Source organism: Hyaena hyaena, unplaced genomic scaffold (genome assembly GCF_003009895.1).
Source record: "Hyaena hyaena isolate Hyena2069 unplaced genomic scaffold, ASM300989v1 scaffold_1410, whole genome shotgun sequence".
Taxonomy (NCBI): domain Eukaryota; kingdom Metazoa; phylum Chordata; class Mammalia; order Carnivora; family Hyaenidae; genus Hyaena; species Hyaena hyaena.
In genome coordinates this window covers 346422-362785 of record NW_024082044.1, presented here as the reverse complement: position 1 = coordinate 362785, position 16364 = coordinate 346422, and the positions used below count along the sequence as shown (strand labels likewise).

Below are 16364 nucleotides of genomic sequence, written 5' to 3'. Positions count from 1 at the left end.
GATGGATGTGGGGGGGAGGAGGGATGGGCATGGAGGAGGGCACTTGTGGAGATGAGCACTGGGTGTTATGTGGAAACTAATTTGACAATAAACTATTTGTAAAAAAAAAAAAAAAAAAGAAATGGTCACATATACATGCCACATGGTCTAAGAATAATTGAAAGATCTTTCAATACATCTCAATTGGCACTGGATATTTTTGCATAATCTTAAAAAAATATTCAATCATGGTTTGTTGGAGCAAACAAAAGCCTATCACCAATTCAAATATAATATACCTTCTATTTACCTTTTCCTTTGGAATGTTCTGTGATGTTCCTTCATGTTTTCCCTACCACATATGCTATATTACAACACACTGTGACGTGCCCTTCATGGACGTAGCTGACCACTGCAGGCAGTCCTACAGCTAAAATCTACTATAATATACTTTCAGAAATGGTGGTAGCCTCCAATTTCTAATATCTTCCTTAGACTTTGACATCCCTCCTTCATCCCATTTTCCAAGGATTTTCCTCTCATACAGTCTTCAAAAAGTTTTACATAGCCCAACAGTGAATCTGAGGTCCCTAGAATGCTCACACTCTTCAACACTTGACTGTGCTCTTTACTTCCTGAGCTGTGGTGTTTGCTGTTAAATATTTTGTCTCTTTACTTTTGACACCTGAGCTTTGTTTGCACTTTTCCCATTTTTAATCACTTTTCTTGCCTATGAGACAGCTCCACAATGAAACTTTCTAGCTTCACAGTTATTCCTCATTGTCACCTGACTTTCATTTTATAAGCAAATTCCCTCTTCTCTTCATTGTTCTAATAGGAATTCGAATATCTTCAAATTGTTACCTGCCAACTCTCCCCATCCTTTTGGGTAAAAAAAATAATTCAGTTGTTGCTGTGGCTGCAGTTTCAAAAGGTATTCACTTTACCTTTCACATCTATTGTTATTTACTGCAGCATGTTACCAGTATTGATTGCATTAATCAGCTTGCCTCATTTTATGTCCAAATTATAGACTCCATTGGAATGTTGTACTTCAATCCCATATTCTGGCCAATGTATAAATAGTAAGCTTCATATATTTTAAGAAACACATACATGAAGATAGCTGTCTATGAAGCAGGAAGCAGCCTCCACCAGACACCAATCTGTCATTGTCTTGAATTTGAATTTTCCAGCCTCCAGAACTGTGAGAAACAAATATTTGTTTTTGAAGCCACCTAGTCTATGATATTTTCATTATATCAGCCTGGATGGACTGAGACAAGTGAGGTGGGGGTAAGCCAAGCAAGAAGACTTAGAGGAGAGTAGAAGTCCAAAATACTGGTGGGAAAGGTAGAAAGCATGATTAATACAGAAAGGGGTGCAGGTGGTTGTTGAAATCAGATATGAGGCAGACTTTAGAGAAAAAGTGAGAACAAGCAGTCAGAATCAAAGTGGAGAGTGCCAGTAGTCCTGAACACTACCAGCTAGCCTTTGCAGCCTTTGTTCATGATTGACTCCATTTTTAAAGACTAGGTGAAAGTTGGTACATGCCCTTCTCCCCTGGCCTTTCCTAGGCAGTAGGTCTTCAGACCACCCTGGGTTTGCCAGATCACACACACTGACATGACTGATGAATTGCTGAGATGAATGGTGGGCTGAGGCCCATATCAGTATCTGGAATCAGGTAATTGTAAGGCATTCTTGCTCTCTGTGGTAGTGAAGTCCACACTTGTATATTCTGCTTCTCTACCTTAGTCTCTAAGGGCTACACTGAGAATGGGGGGTAGGGGAGGAAGCAGAGTTTCTGAGGGGCAAATGTTATAAGGAATGCTGAAAGCCAAGGTAGATTCACAGGCACAGGATAGTGGAACGCCATTACTTCTGTTGGTTTTAAATAATTCCAAAGAGTAGTCCTCCATGTTTTGTCTGGGACAGGTTCTGTATTGGTCCTGGGAATGTAAGGTTTTTTTCATTCAGATTGTTTTTCTGATGTCCAGAGCCTTTAAGAATTAGCAATGAATTACTTCTTGACACAGAAAATGATGTCTTACAGATCTTAAGTAACTGATAACTTTTCTAGGTACCTTCCAGAGGTTGTGGTAATAATTGAGGTGCAGGAAAAAAAATAGAGAGGGAAGCTGTAGGGTTTTTTATATGGAGGAAAGTTGTAAACCATTATACATAAATTTGAGAATGTTGAGATACATGGAATGTCAGGTTCTATGTAGAAGGAATCATAATACATTTCACTGGGCCATTAGGATAAGGAGCAGAGGACGGATAGTTCTGGACAAGCAGGATTTTGAACTGTGTCTTCTAGATTCATGACATAAATTGATACATGGAATTAAATGTCAGACTTTATATTAATTGTAGGGGCAGGAATTTTCCTAAAGAACAGAGTACAGCTAACTGTTAGGTGCTCTGTGTTCTGCCATCTTGGTAAGGGTAACAGCCTTCATTGTGGCCATGGCAGGGGAGCAGGTCCATTGTGAAATCCTTCATAATAGCAGTCTATTAGTACCTGTCGATTAAGATCTATTATCCCCTTGGACGAAGGGATGGAACAGATTTGGTAGGCAGCTAGCTTAGCAGTTTCCATCATAAATGGATGCAGTTTTCAAGTTGAGAGTTCAGAATTATAATGATGTCTTCCAGGTAATCTTCAAAGCATTGGTTCCAACTTATTCACCTTTAGCAGAGAATCAATCAAGGTCTGGACTATTAGAGTTACCTGGGAAGTCTGTCCTAACCATGTATGCAACAAATGCTATCATAGATCTACTCACAGACCCAATATTCTTCCTGTGAGAGTTGGTTAGGATGGGTATGTATATATAGACAAATTCCCCCAGGTTGACTGACATGTGTCTATGTTGAGAAGTACCACACACACACGCACACGCACGCACATGCACATGCACAAAGAAAATGGCCGCACCTACTCAGGAAAATACCTGTCCATGTATTTAGACAGATGATTTCCAGTTGTCAGTCTCTGAAACCTATATGAGGACAGTCTTCAAGAGATAGCTCATGGCTTGAGCTTATAGTATATGGGAGCCATCCACATTTAGTTCAAGCTCTAGTTCTAGAGCCAGTAAAAGCACTGAGGCCACATTAAGAGCAGTGTAAAATAAAGGTCAATGAGGAAGGCGCCACTGCTTTTCAGACCCCCATTAGTAGGCAGCTGTGCACAGTGTCCCCAGCATGGGAGAGATCGGATTGGGTAGCAAACTCCATCCACGTAACCAGGGTCAGTTAATAAGAAAAAGAACTTTGAGATGGAAAACCACTCACGCCCTTAGCTCAATGGTTCTCAACTATGGCTGCCCAGTAGAATCCTCCAGAGAGCTTGAAAGTTTGTCAGTTCCCAGGCCTTCTGCCAGAACAACTCAATCAGAATCTCAGGAAGGGGAGATGCACTCTAGTTTCTAGATTCTAGAGAATCTCTAGTTTTGCTCCTTCTCCTTGGGTGCTTCTAAGGTACAGTGAGCATGTATAGCCTCTGCCTTAGCTCCTAACCTCAAAAGCAGAAACAGACACCACTCCGCCTCCTTAATTTACCTCTTTGGGCTCTGTGCCCATCAGCAATGCCATCTGCTGCCCCTCATGCCCATGTCCATGTCTTCTCATCCAGGCCTATTTCCCAGGTGCAGGTGGCAAAAGGGAGCAGCAGTGACTATCCAGATGGATGATGGAAAGCCCAGCCTCCCAGGAGGCTTGTGGCGCCAGCTGAGGAACCAGGCAGGGGGGGCTACCTGTGGTAATAGGACCTAAAGAGGAGTGAATTCACCTGGAAGAGACCAGGGCTGAGTGAGAAAGCTAAACCAGCAGCAGTGTAGGAAAGGAGGGTCAGGAAGTTTTGAGAACCTGAGAGGCACCCTAGAGGTGGAGATAGAGTCAGGAATTTAGAATCTGGAAAAATGAGAGTGAGCAGTAAAGCAAACATGTCTGGATCAAACATGGGAGCAAATGGGATGAGACTGGCCAGGGTTCCATGCAGTTTTCCTTAATACCATCTGCCATGTGTGGTTTACATTACAGGTGAGTCAGTTTAATTCAGAGAACTGGACATGGGGTAGTTACATACTGAACTACAGGCAATGCTACAAATGTACCCACGGGTTCCTCTAGCCCATCCATATTTACCTAAGCTTTCCGAAATGGTCTGAATACACCCCACTCTCCAGCAAGTTGCCTTCCACAGGACATCTTCCTTAGCCTTTTTCTTATCAGTCTACTGTAAATGTTATTTCATTTACTGGACTGTGAACCCCTGACAAACAACAATTTCATTTTGTTCATACAGTGTGCTTGACACACTGTAGGTGCTCAATAAATGTATATGAATGAGTACTGTAAAAACAAACCAAATGTCCAGTGTGCTAGGAACAAAGAACAGAAGCAGCCTGGAGAGTCACGGAAGGCTCTGACACAGAGGAAACAGGTGATTAAGGTCCTAATGAAGTGCTATCCTGGTAGAGTCAGAGAGAAAAGTAGAAGGAATAGCAGCATATCTAAGGATACAGAAGTGTAAGAAAGCTCAGCTAATTCAAGTGGCTTGTCATTACCAGTGTTACTGCTCCTCTTTCTCTCTTATTCTAAAGAACCTAAAGCTAGCAAGGCTTTTGGTATTTGACTCTACCCTATGTTGGCAAACTCTTATCAATTAGCATTAAAAAGAAAAAGAAAACCAAAGTGGAGGCATCACAATCCCAGACTTTAGCCTCTACTACAAAGCTGTCATCATCAAGACAGTATGGTATTGGCACAAAAACAGACACATAGACCAGTGGAATAGAATAGGGAACCCGGGGGGGGGGGGGGATGGGCATAGAGGAGGGCACTTTGGGGATGAGCACTGAGTGTTATGTAGAAACTAATTTGACAATAAACTATTTGTAAAAAAAAAAAAAAAAAATTTTTTAAAATAAAAAATAAATTTCTCCTCAAAAAAAAAAAAAAAAAAAAAGAATAGGGAACCCAGAATTGGACCCACAAATGTATGCTAATTAATCTTTGACAAAGCAGGAAAGAGTATCCAATGGAAAAAAAGTCTCTTTAACAAATGGTGCTGGGAGAACTGGACAGCAACATGCAGAAGAATGAAACTAGACCACTTTCTCACACCATACACAAAATTATACTCAAAATGGATGAAAGACCTAAATGTGAGATAGGAAACCATCAAAATCCTAGAAGAGAAAGCAGGTAACAACTTCTTTGACCTCAGCCGCAGCAATTTCTTGCTTGACACATCTCCAAAGGCAAAGGAATTAAAAGCAAAAATGAACTATTGGGACTTCATCAAGATAAAAAGCTTCTGCACAGCAAAGGAAACAATCAACAAAACTAAAAGGCAACCGACGGAATAGTAAACGATATTTGCAAATGACATATTGGATAAAGGGCTAGTATCCAAAATCTATAAAAAACTTACCAAACTCAACACATGAAAAACAAATAATCCGGTGAAGAAATGGGCAGAAGACATGAATAGACACTTTTCCAAAGAAGACATCCAGATGGCCAACAGACACATGAAAAGATGCTTAATATCACTCATCATCAGGAAAATACAAATCAAAACCACACTGACATACCACCTCACAACTGTCAGAGTGGCTAAAATTAACTCAGGTAACAACAGATGCTGGCGAGGATGTGGAGAAACGAGAACCCTCTTGCACTGTTGGTAGAACTGCAAACTGGTGCAGATGCTCTGGAAAACAGTGTGGAGGTTCCTCAAAAAAATTAAAAATAGAACTACCCTATGGCCCAGCAATAACACTATCGGGAATTTATCCAACAGATACAGGAATGCTGATGCATAGAGGCACATGTACCTCAATGTTTATAGTGGCAATTTCAATAATAGCCAAACCATGGAAGAGCCTAAATGTCCATCAAATGATAAATGGATACAGAAGATGTGATTTTTATATACAATGGAATACTACTTGGCAATGAGAAAGAATGAAATCATGCCATTTGCAGCAACATGGATGGAAATAGAAACTATTATGCTAAGTGAAATAAGTCAGTCAGAGAAAGACAGACATCATATGTTTTCACTCATATGTAGAACTTGAGAAGACCATGGAGGAAGGGAAGGGGAAAAAATAGTTGCAAACAGAGAGGAAGGGAAGCAAACCATAAGAGACTCTCAAATACAGAGAACAAACTGAGGGGAGATGGGAGGGGGCGGTGAGGGAGAGGGGAAAATGGGTGGTGGGCATTGAGGAGGGCACTTGTTAGGATGAGCACTGGGTGTTGTATGTAAGCAATAAGCCATATGAATCTACCCCCAAAACCAAGAGCACACTGTACACACTGTATGTGGCCAGTTTGACAATAAATCATATTAAAAAAATATCCTTCCCCAGAGGTGATCCAAGAAATTAAAATATTCTCGTTATTTACCCCTAAAACACATCTCATGACTGCATATTTTTACTGATATGATTTCCTGAGTCATATCTATACCCTGCTTATCTTTGGTTGCTCCCAATGCCAGCTAAAATCCTTCCTTGTTCTTAAATGAAAAATACTTTTCCTCCACTATTCAAAAGTAGGATGTTACTATAAAACCTATCCTAAGCCCGAAATGTTATAAAGAGAAGCAATCACCATTTTGTAAAAATGAAAATCCTCTTCTAATTTCCTTGAGTTGGCAAAAAAAAAAATCTTCCATAAAAGCAAAGTGGCATAACATGAACTTCAGAGTGGCAGGAAAAACCTGTCCAGGCCTGCAGATAACAGCATTCTTCCATTTCTTTCATGCCAAGTCCTAAACATATCTGTGAATGGGGCTGTTATATATCACAATCTCCACATCTACTCAATTTTCTCTTTGTCCAATACTTTCTAGGAGTTAGTGCTTCGGCAAGCTTAACAGAAGAATAGAAGGTTCAAGAAATTCTGATCCAATTTTCCTTGATTCACTCATTCATGCGTCAAATGTAAACAGAGCATCAACAGTGAACAAACACAGCCCTTGTGAGTTTACAGTTCCTTAAAGCCTAAATGTTTGGCAAATGCTTCAAGGTCAGACTTTTAAATACCTTATTAACACAGCTCTGAACATGTCTACAAATTCACCCAGTTTCACATGGGTCACTGCTCTTTCCCAATACATATTTTGCAAACACTGTCTGTATCACTGGCAATAGGGGTTTGAAAAGTTGCTCTAGTATTTGGAAGATAAATCCTCATACTGAAAGTATAAAAAAGATTCCTTTATTATTTGGAAGTCCCCAAACTACATCTACATGGTCATTTCCTTTATCATATGAACAAATTCCTAAACATCCTTAGTAGCAGTGGCAGCAGTGGCAAGAATTAAAAATAGTGTACCTGCTGTTTCATTGGGGGTTTGCAGTTTAACTGTTTTGTGCCCACCTATTTTTATGCTTTCATTGTACAATCGAGTGTGAGTTGTGTGCTCACTTACTCATTCATGCAAAAAGCATTTATCTGGAGATTATTTTGTACCCTCATGTGGTTAAGTTATACCTTGGATCTGTTCATTCATTTATTCATCATTCAACAGGCATTTATTAAAAAACCAACTCTGTTTCATTGCTCAATCTAGATGTGCTGGGAAGAACAGAAACAATAGCATTGTTGTTCCTCCCTTTGAAGAGCCAATAGTACATAGGGTTCATCACAGTTTGATTCATGAAGAAGGGCACCCTCTCTCCAGTTTCTCTCATTAGTGAAGCATGGAACAGCACAACAAATTTCCTGCAACTGGACCTTTCCTCTCTGTTCTTCCCTTCATAAAAAAATGCACATTAAAAAAAAAATCTTCCCCTTGTGTCTTCCCATTGACTTTACAGAAAGCAAACATGGTCTTCTTTTTTCACCTCTCTCTCTTTTCCTCTCCTCCACCCTCACACCAGGGAACCACATTCATGCCATTCTGGCAGGTGCACAGTTAATCCACAAAAGCACTTTTTATATTGGGCCTAAATGCTACTATAACCATTTGGTGAATGAGGAAATAGATACTGAAGTTAAGATACTGCCCCCAAATCGCACAAATCCATGATGAAATCAAGTCTAAGATCTAGATCTTTTTATAACATCATGCTAACTCCAATAATCTCCCTTGAATCAATCAATATTATTTTCCAAGAGCATATATGGCTAATTTTTGTAGAATCAATCTTATTTCAGTTTCCTTTATTCCTGGGCTTATGCCTATTCTTTCACCTAAAATATTTTTTCGAGGTGCCTTGGTGGCTCAATTGGTTAAGAGTCTGACTCTTGATTTTAGCTCAGGTCATGATCTTTCAGTTTGTGGGACTGAGCCCCATGTTGGGCACCACACACAGAGCATTGGGATTCTCTCTTCTTTTTGCCTCTCCCCCCATTTGTGAGCTCACTTGCTCTCGCTTTCTCTCAAAATAAACATTTAAAAAATAATAAAATATTTTTTTCTTTTGTGTGTGTGTGGGGGGGGAATATGGCAGACTAGAAAGATCCTAAACTTACCTCCTGATACAATTAGGTAACATCCACATGAGTGTAAATAATCCAGAAAATGACGAAAAGTCCTGCAGAACAGATTCTCCATCGCTAAGTGTAGAGAAGAGACCATGTCAAAGAGGGTAGGAAGAGTGGAAGCAAGGTTGGGTGCTAAATGGGCCCTCTGGAGTGTCCACAGGAGGGAGGGATATGATGGGCATGGTGAGGGCAGAGGAACAGACCCCACACCCAAGTACCCCAGGTACCTGCATGCAAAAGACAAATCCCCATAACATTTAGCTTTGAAATTCAGAGTTTGAAAACTTCACAAGTTCTTACAATCAGCAATCAGTGGGGATTAACATCTGGAACTTTAAAAGTCAGTGGGCGCAGCTCCTGGAGAGCCAGGAGGGCAACAGGAAACTGAATCCTGCCTTTAAAAAGACAGCACAATGAACAGCCTCTCAGAGATATAGCATAGACGCAGCAGTTCAAAAAACACATGGGGTATACCAGAAGAAGATTATTTGCTATCCACAGTGCAAGGCAGGGATCTTTGGGAGATTTCTCAATGAACAAAAGAGCAGCCCCCCAGCTTAGATACACAGACACCTGCAGGAACCAATCAATGTCAACACTCCACCTAGCTTGCTAACAGCCTGCCCTGCCCCATGTGCTTCCCAGGATCTTACCTCTCCAACACAGCTGGCCTCTGCAAGAATTTTCCCAGCTGAAGGTTCCCTCCCACAGCAGACCCACATGGACCTTGCTGGCACCGTTTGCCATATATGAAAAACCCACAGCTAATATCATCCTCAATGGTGAAAAACGAATCTTTTCCTCTAGGACGAGGAACAAGAGAAAGATGTCCACTCTCACCATTGTTTATTCAACATAGTACCCGAAGTCCTAGCCTCAGCCAAAAGACAAGAAATAAAAAGCATCCAAATTGGTAAGAAAGAAATAAAACTTTCAGTGTATAGATGACATGATACTATATTAGAAAACCCTAAAGGCTATACCAAAAAACAACTAGAACTGATAAATAAATTCAGTAAGGTCACAGGATAAAAAAATCAATATACCAAACTTGTTGCATTTCTATACACTAAATATGAAATAGTAGAAAGAGAAATTAACAAAACAATCCCATTTACAATTGCACCAAAAATAATTAAATACCTAGAAATAAACTTACCAACAGGTAAAAGACTGTACTCTGAAAACTTGGAAACACGATGAAAGAAAGAGATGACACAAACAAATGGAAATATATTCCATGCTCATGGATTAGAAGAACAAATATTATTAGAATGTCTATACTACCCAAAGAAATCTACAGATTTAAAACAATCCCTATCAAAATATCAAAAGCATTTCTCTGAACTAAAAACAATCCTAAAATTTATATGAAACCACAAAAGACTCTAAATAGCCAAAGCAATCTTGAAAGAGAAGAACAAAGTTGGAGGTACCACAATCCCAGATTTCAAGATATACTACAAAGGTATAGTAATCTTTGTACAGGTACAAACTAGACATGTAGATCATTAGAACAGATTAGAGAATGCAGAAATAAATCCATGATTAAATGGCCAACTAATCTTCAATAAAGGAGGCAAGAACGTACAATGGGAAAAAGACAGTCTCTTTGACAAACAGTTCTAGGAAAACTTAACAGCTACATGCAAAACATGAAACTGGACCACTTTCTTACACCATACACAAAAATAAGTTCAAAAGGCACTAAAGACCTAGATATGAGACCTGAAACCATAAAAATCCTAAAGACAGCATAGGCAGTAATTCTCCTGACATCAGCCATAGCAACACTTCTCTATATATGTCTCCTGAGGCAAGGGAAACAAAAGCAAAAATAAACTATTGGTTACATCAAAATAAAAAGCTTCCATACAACAAAGGAAATGATCAACGAAACTTCTCCCTATGGAATGGGAGACGATATTTGCAAATGACATATCCAATAAAAGATTAGTATCCAAAATATACAAAGAACTGATACAACTCAACACTCAAAAAAACACAAAAAATCCAATTAAAATGGGCAGAAGACATGAACAGACATCTCTCCAAAGTAGACATACAAATGGCAGACACATGAAAAGATGCTCAACTTCATCATCAGGGAAATCCAAATCAAACCCACAATGAGATACCACTTCATACCTGCCAGAATGGCTAAAATCAAAACCTAAACAAAACAAACAAACAAACAAACAAAAAACAAGTGTTGACAAGCATATGGAAAAAATAGAACCCTCCTACACTGCTGGTAGGAATGCAAACTGATGCAGGCACTGTGGAAAACAGTATGGATGTTCCTCAAAAAATTAAAAATAGAACTACCCTATGATCAAGGAATCACACTATTGGGTATTTAGTCAAAAAATACAGAACCAGTAATTAGAAAAGATATATGCACCCCTATTTATTTCAGCATTATTTCTAATAGTCAAGTTATGGAAGCAGCCCAAGATCCATCAAAAGATGAATGGATAAAGAAGAGGTGTGTATGTGTATGTATGTATGCATGTATGTATGTATGTATATTCAGCTATAAAAAAAAAAAGAATGAAATCTTGCCATTTGAAACAACATGGATGGGATGGATCTAAAGGATATAATGTCAAGTGACATGAGTCAGTCAGAGAAAGACAAAAACCGTATGATTTCACTCATATGCAGAATTAAACAAAATAAACAAAGAAAAAAAGAGTCACCTGGGTGGCTCAGTCGGTTAAGCGTCCGACTTCAGCTCAGGTCATGATCTCACGGTTCGTGGGTTCGAGCCCCGTGTCGGGCTCTGTGCTGACAGCTAGCTCAGATCCTGGAGCCTGTTTCAGATTCTGTGTCTCCCTCTCTCTCTGATCCTCCCCTGCTCACACTATCTCTCTCTCTCTTAGAAATAAATAACAACATTAAAAATTTAAAACAAAAAAACAAACAAAAAAGAGACAAACCAAAATAACAGACTGTTTTTTAGAGAAAGAGAGAGTATGCAAGCATTAGAGAGAGAGAGAAAGAGGGAGAGGAAGAATCCCAAGCAGTCTATACACTCAGTGCAGAGCCCAAACTGGGGCTCAATTCCATGACCCTGGATTCATGACCAGAGCTCAATTCAAGAGTTGGACACTTAACCAGCTGGGCCACCCAGACACCCCTAGGCTCTTAACTATAGAAGACAAACATAGTTAGCAGAAGAGAGGTGGATAGGGGAATGGGTAAATAGGTGAAGGGGAATAAGTGCATCATGAAGAGCACTATAAAATTGCTGAATCACTATATTGCACACCTGAAACATAGAACACTGTATTGTAACCATACTAGAATTGGAAGGAAAGAAGGAGGGAAGGAAAGAATGGAGAGAGGGAGGGAGGAAGGAGATTGATTCAAAAAGAATGTTACATCTTTTTTTAAAAACTTCACAGTTAACAAATGGCATTAAGTTAAAGCCAAACTGGCAGGTTTTCCTAACTAGGTTGACTTGTCGCTGATTCCACTAAAAATAGCTTGTTTGCATACAAAAGCCAATTTTTATCTATGTATGTATTTATTTATTATTTGTTTTGAGTATACTAGACACACAGAGCTACATTAGCCTCAGGTGTACAACATAGTGATTTAAGTTTAAAATGCTGAGGTAGCAAGCTTGGTTCTAAGGATGTGAAACGGGTGGTTTAATAAGTGATCTAGCTTCCTTTGTTTATGAATGGAGGTCGAGATAAGAATCTACAGACACTCTGGCTCTCTCAATCCTTTAAATCCAGACACTGCTGAAATGCACATTACAGAGATAGAGAGCATTAGGAACATAAACATGGATTTCCTCCAGCAACGACTGGTGTCTGAAGGAACAAAAAGACCAACATTTTGGTTAATTAACCTTCATGCTTCCCTAGAACTAGGAGTCTTGTAAGCAAAGACTTTGAGCTACTCACAGCTCGAAGAAGTAAATTATCAGAGCATCTTAGCTGTCCAGATTGGGATTCTAAGATTCCCTGTTTATGGAACTGAGCTGGTGACCGCCTGAGCACTTACGTTAATGGACTAAGACACAGGCACTGTGCTTGGATCAAAGGCAGAAAATTTGGTGCAAGGATGTTCAGGAGAAAGAAAAGATATGGATGAGGAGCACAGTGGAGAGGATTCTGTGGCCTACACCTCTCCTCCTAGATTTAGGAACAAGTTCTGAGCCTCAGTGGGGAAGGTGGTAAGACCCTAAGCTGAAGACACTGTGTTCGTGAAAGACTTTGTGGAACTCTGAGAACAACAGTGCCACTCTGAGGCCTGAGGGCCCCAACTGTGTGCAGAGCTGGGGAAAGGGGCATTCTCCAGTTTTATCACTGAGGAATAGCAGCACCCTGCAGAGGCCGGAGCAGAGCTACACAGCAGTGGTGTCTGCCTGCCCACCTGTTTGAGAGGTAAGCAGTGTTTTCGTGCAAGGCTGACAGCCAAAGCAATGGCCAGCTTCCCTCATCTAACCAGTTAGCAGGCTTCCATAAGGAAGACTGAGAAATCCATGTGGAAAACTCTTAGAACTTCCAAAACACACAGTGAGAGAAACGTGGCTGAGAATGAAGTCGCCTAATAGCGTACGGCTTCACTCGTATGTGGAATTTAAGATACAAAACAGATGAGCATAAGGGAAGGGAAGCAAAAATAATATATAAAAACAGGGAGGGAGACAAAACAGAAGAGGCTCTTAAATACGGAGAACAAACTGAGGTTTTGTTGGAGGGGTTGTGGGTGGGGGGATGGGCTACATGGGCAAAGGGCATTAAGGAGGACACTTGTTGCGAGGAGCACCGGGCGTTATACATAGGGAATGAATCACTGAAATCTACTCCTGAAATCATTATTGCACTTTATGCTAACTAACTGGGATGTAAATTGGAAATTAATTAATGAGTTAATTTAAAAAATGAGTGAAGTGAGGACTTAGACACAGACACTGCCCAGCCTGCCACCCTTGTCCTCCACTCTCCATCCCACAAAGCTGCTGCTGCTGCTGGACTTGGCTCCCATGAGAATACTGCTGACATCAGATGTACTTGTCTAGGAAACAGAAGGAAAAGACTTTATGTATCTTCTAAGGAGAGTCATGGCGCACAACCAGGAGACTCAAGCCAAGACCCCTGTCATCAAATTCAAGGGCCAAGACTTCAACTTCTTGCAGGATCATTGCCTAAGCAGAGGTCTGCTGTTTGAGGACAAGACCTTCCCTGCAGAGACTTCTTCCATAGGTCTACAGCTGCTCTAGGGAAAAGATCTCTCCAGCCTGAGGTGGAAACGGCCAAAGTGTGAGAGAACTCCACAGGAAATCATGTGTACTTAGAAGCCTTTACAATGGATAAAGGACCCGAATGTGAGACAGGAAACCATCAAAACCCTAGAGGAGAAAGCAGGAAACAACCTCCTTGACCTCAGCTGCACCAATTNAACTGCAGCAATTTCTTACCAGACACATCCCCAAAGGCAAGGGAATCAAGAGCAAAAATGAACTATCGGGACCTCATCAAGATTAAAAGCTTCTGCACAGCAAAGGAAACATTCAGTAAAACTAATAGGCAACCGATGGAATGGGAAAAGATAGTTGCAAAGGACATATCAGATAAAGAGTTAATATCAAAATCTATAAGGAACTCACCAAACTCCACACCCGAGAAACAAACCATCCAGTGAAGAAATGGGCAGAAGACAGGAACAGACACTTCTCCAACGAGGACATCCATATGGCCAACAGACACACGAAACAATGCTCAAAGTCACTCATCATTGGGGAAATACAAATCCAAACCACACTGAGATACCACCTCATGCCGGTCAGAGTGGCTAAAATGAACAAATCAGAGGACTCTAGATGCTGGCAAGGATGTGGAGAAACAGGCACCCTCCTATAGTACTGGTGGGAATGTAAACTGATGTAGCCCCTCTGGAAAACAGTGTGGAGGTTCCTCAAAGAGTTAACAAGAGAACTCCCCTATGACCCAAGAATAGCACTGCTATGAGTTTACCCAAGGGATACAGGAGTGCTGATGCATAGAGGCACACGTACCCCAATGTTCATAGCAGTACTTTCAACAATAGCCAAATCATGGAAAGAACCTAAATGTCCATCAACTGACAAATGGATCAAGAAGGTGTGATTCATCTATACAATGGAATACTACATGGCAATGAGAAACAATGAAATCTGGCCCTGTGTAGCAACATGGATGGACCTTGAGGGTGTTATGCTGAGCGAAATAAGTCAGGCAGAAAAGGACAGATACCATATGTTTACACATATAGGAGGATTAGGAGGAACTTAACAGAGGACCATGGGAGAGAAGAAGGGGGAAAATTGTTGGGGAGAGGGAGGGAGGCAAACCCTGAGAGACTCATGAATGCTGAGAACAAACTGAAGGCTGACGGGGGTGGGGGGAGGGAGGGTGATGGGCATGGAGGAGGGCATTTGTGGGGATGTGCACTGGGTGTTATATGGAAACCAGCTTGACAATAAACTTTTTTTTTAAAAAAAGAAAAAAAAATAAAGAAATGAGTGAAGTGGTCTACATCAGCAGTGGGTGCTACAAGTGGGCAAGGTACAGTATTCAGTATTGATGTCCGTGCTCACAGCTTGGTGAGGGCATATTCTGTAATGCCACCTTCACTTGTGGCCAAAGAGGATAACAGTAAAAGAAAACCCTCTCAGAGGCAGAGCCAGAGGCCTCGGAAATGATCGCCTAGCGACAGAAGCGAGGGCTTCCCAAGGTAACGCACAGGTGTCAGGCTTACACACCCAGCAGCTGCCCCGAGTCCTCTTCCGCTTTCTGGTGATAGGAAGTAACATGCTCATCTCACCACTGTCTACTGCCTGTGGAGGGAGGGAGATGATTTGCCATAGAGGGGTACATAGATCTGTCTCTAGATCAAGAGAAGCCAGTTCCAGAAATGATATAGACACCGATGAGATTTGAGTTTCAGGTCGTCACTGAGCAATAACTCCTTGAGGTAAGTACCTTTATTATCTGCACCCAGATCCATTCATCCTGAAATGCTCTCTGTGCAGATGAGGTGTTTCTCCTTCTAGTCAAGGCTAATTTCTACACTTGTGCTCTGGTTCCCTTGGTCAGCATCCTTTCCTCTCCATCTCCAAAACACTCCTGCGCCATTGATTTATCTTTTCTCAACATCTTCAAACTCTCAGACCCTCTCTACTGGTCATTAGCTTTGTCTCCTTTTGTATCTGTTGTTTAGTTTGGCCCCTAAAAAGTAATGTTCCCTAAATTTCTTTCAACTCATTTCTCACCTTACTCTTTTCAGTCTGGCTAATGCTTTACATTTACTCTCCATACTTTGATCACAATATCCTTAGTTGGTCACTCCCACATTCTTCTTTGTTACTATACTTGGCTAACTTAGGCACTTGGTAACACAATATTTTATTTTTGCATTTATGATTTTATATTTTTAGTTTGAAAACAAAGGAGAAGGAGGGGGGAGAGGGGAAGGAGGAAGAGAAGGAAGAGGAGAAGAGGAGGAGGAGGAGGAAGAGGAAGAGGAGGAGGAGGAAGAGGAGGAGGAGGAAGAAGAAGAAGAAATAATAATAGCAACACAGAGAGGTGAAGAAGAAGAAAAATAATAATAATAATAATGGCACAGAGAGGCAAAGAAATAATAATAATAATAATAATAATAATAATGGCAGCACAGAGAGGCTTATTAACTTGCTAAGCATCACAAAGCTAATGAATGCTGGAGGCAGCATTTTATTTGGGCAGTTTGGCTCTAGAGTTGTTTAGTACTTACATCAACTGGAGATTATAGCACACGCTGCTATAAATATTCTACATATTACATAGCCTATGTTTACCAACAAATGAAATAACTCCACTTGATGAGTA

At 40.7% G+C, this 16364-nt stretch overlaps 1 long non-coding RNA gene across 1 annotated transcript in view; it reads right to left on the bottom strand.

The window, feature by feature from the left end:
• Positions 1-8492: 8492 nt before the first annotated feature.
• LOC120225446 overlaps positions 8493-16364 on the bottom strand; it is a 99651-nt gene continuing 91779 nt past the window's right edge. The window contains exon 3 of the long non-coding RNA XR_005526810.1: positions 8493-8568. This is a non-coding gene — a long non-coding RNA (uncharacterized LOC120225446). The remainder of the gene's footprint in view (positions 8569-16364) is intronic.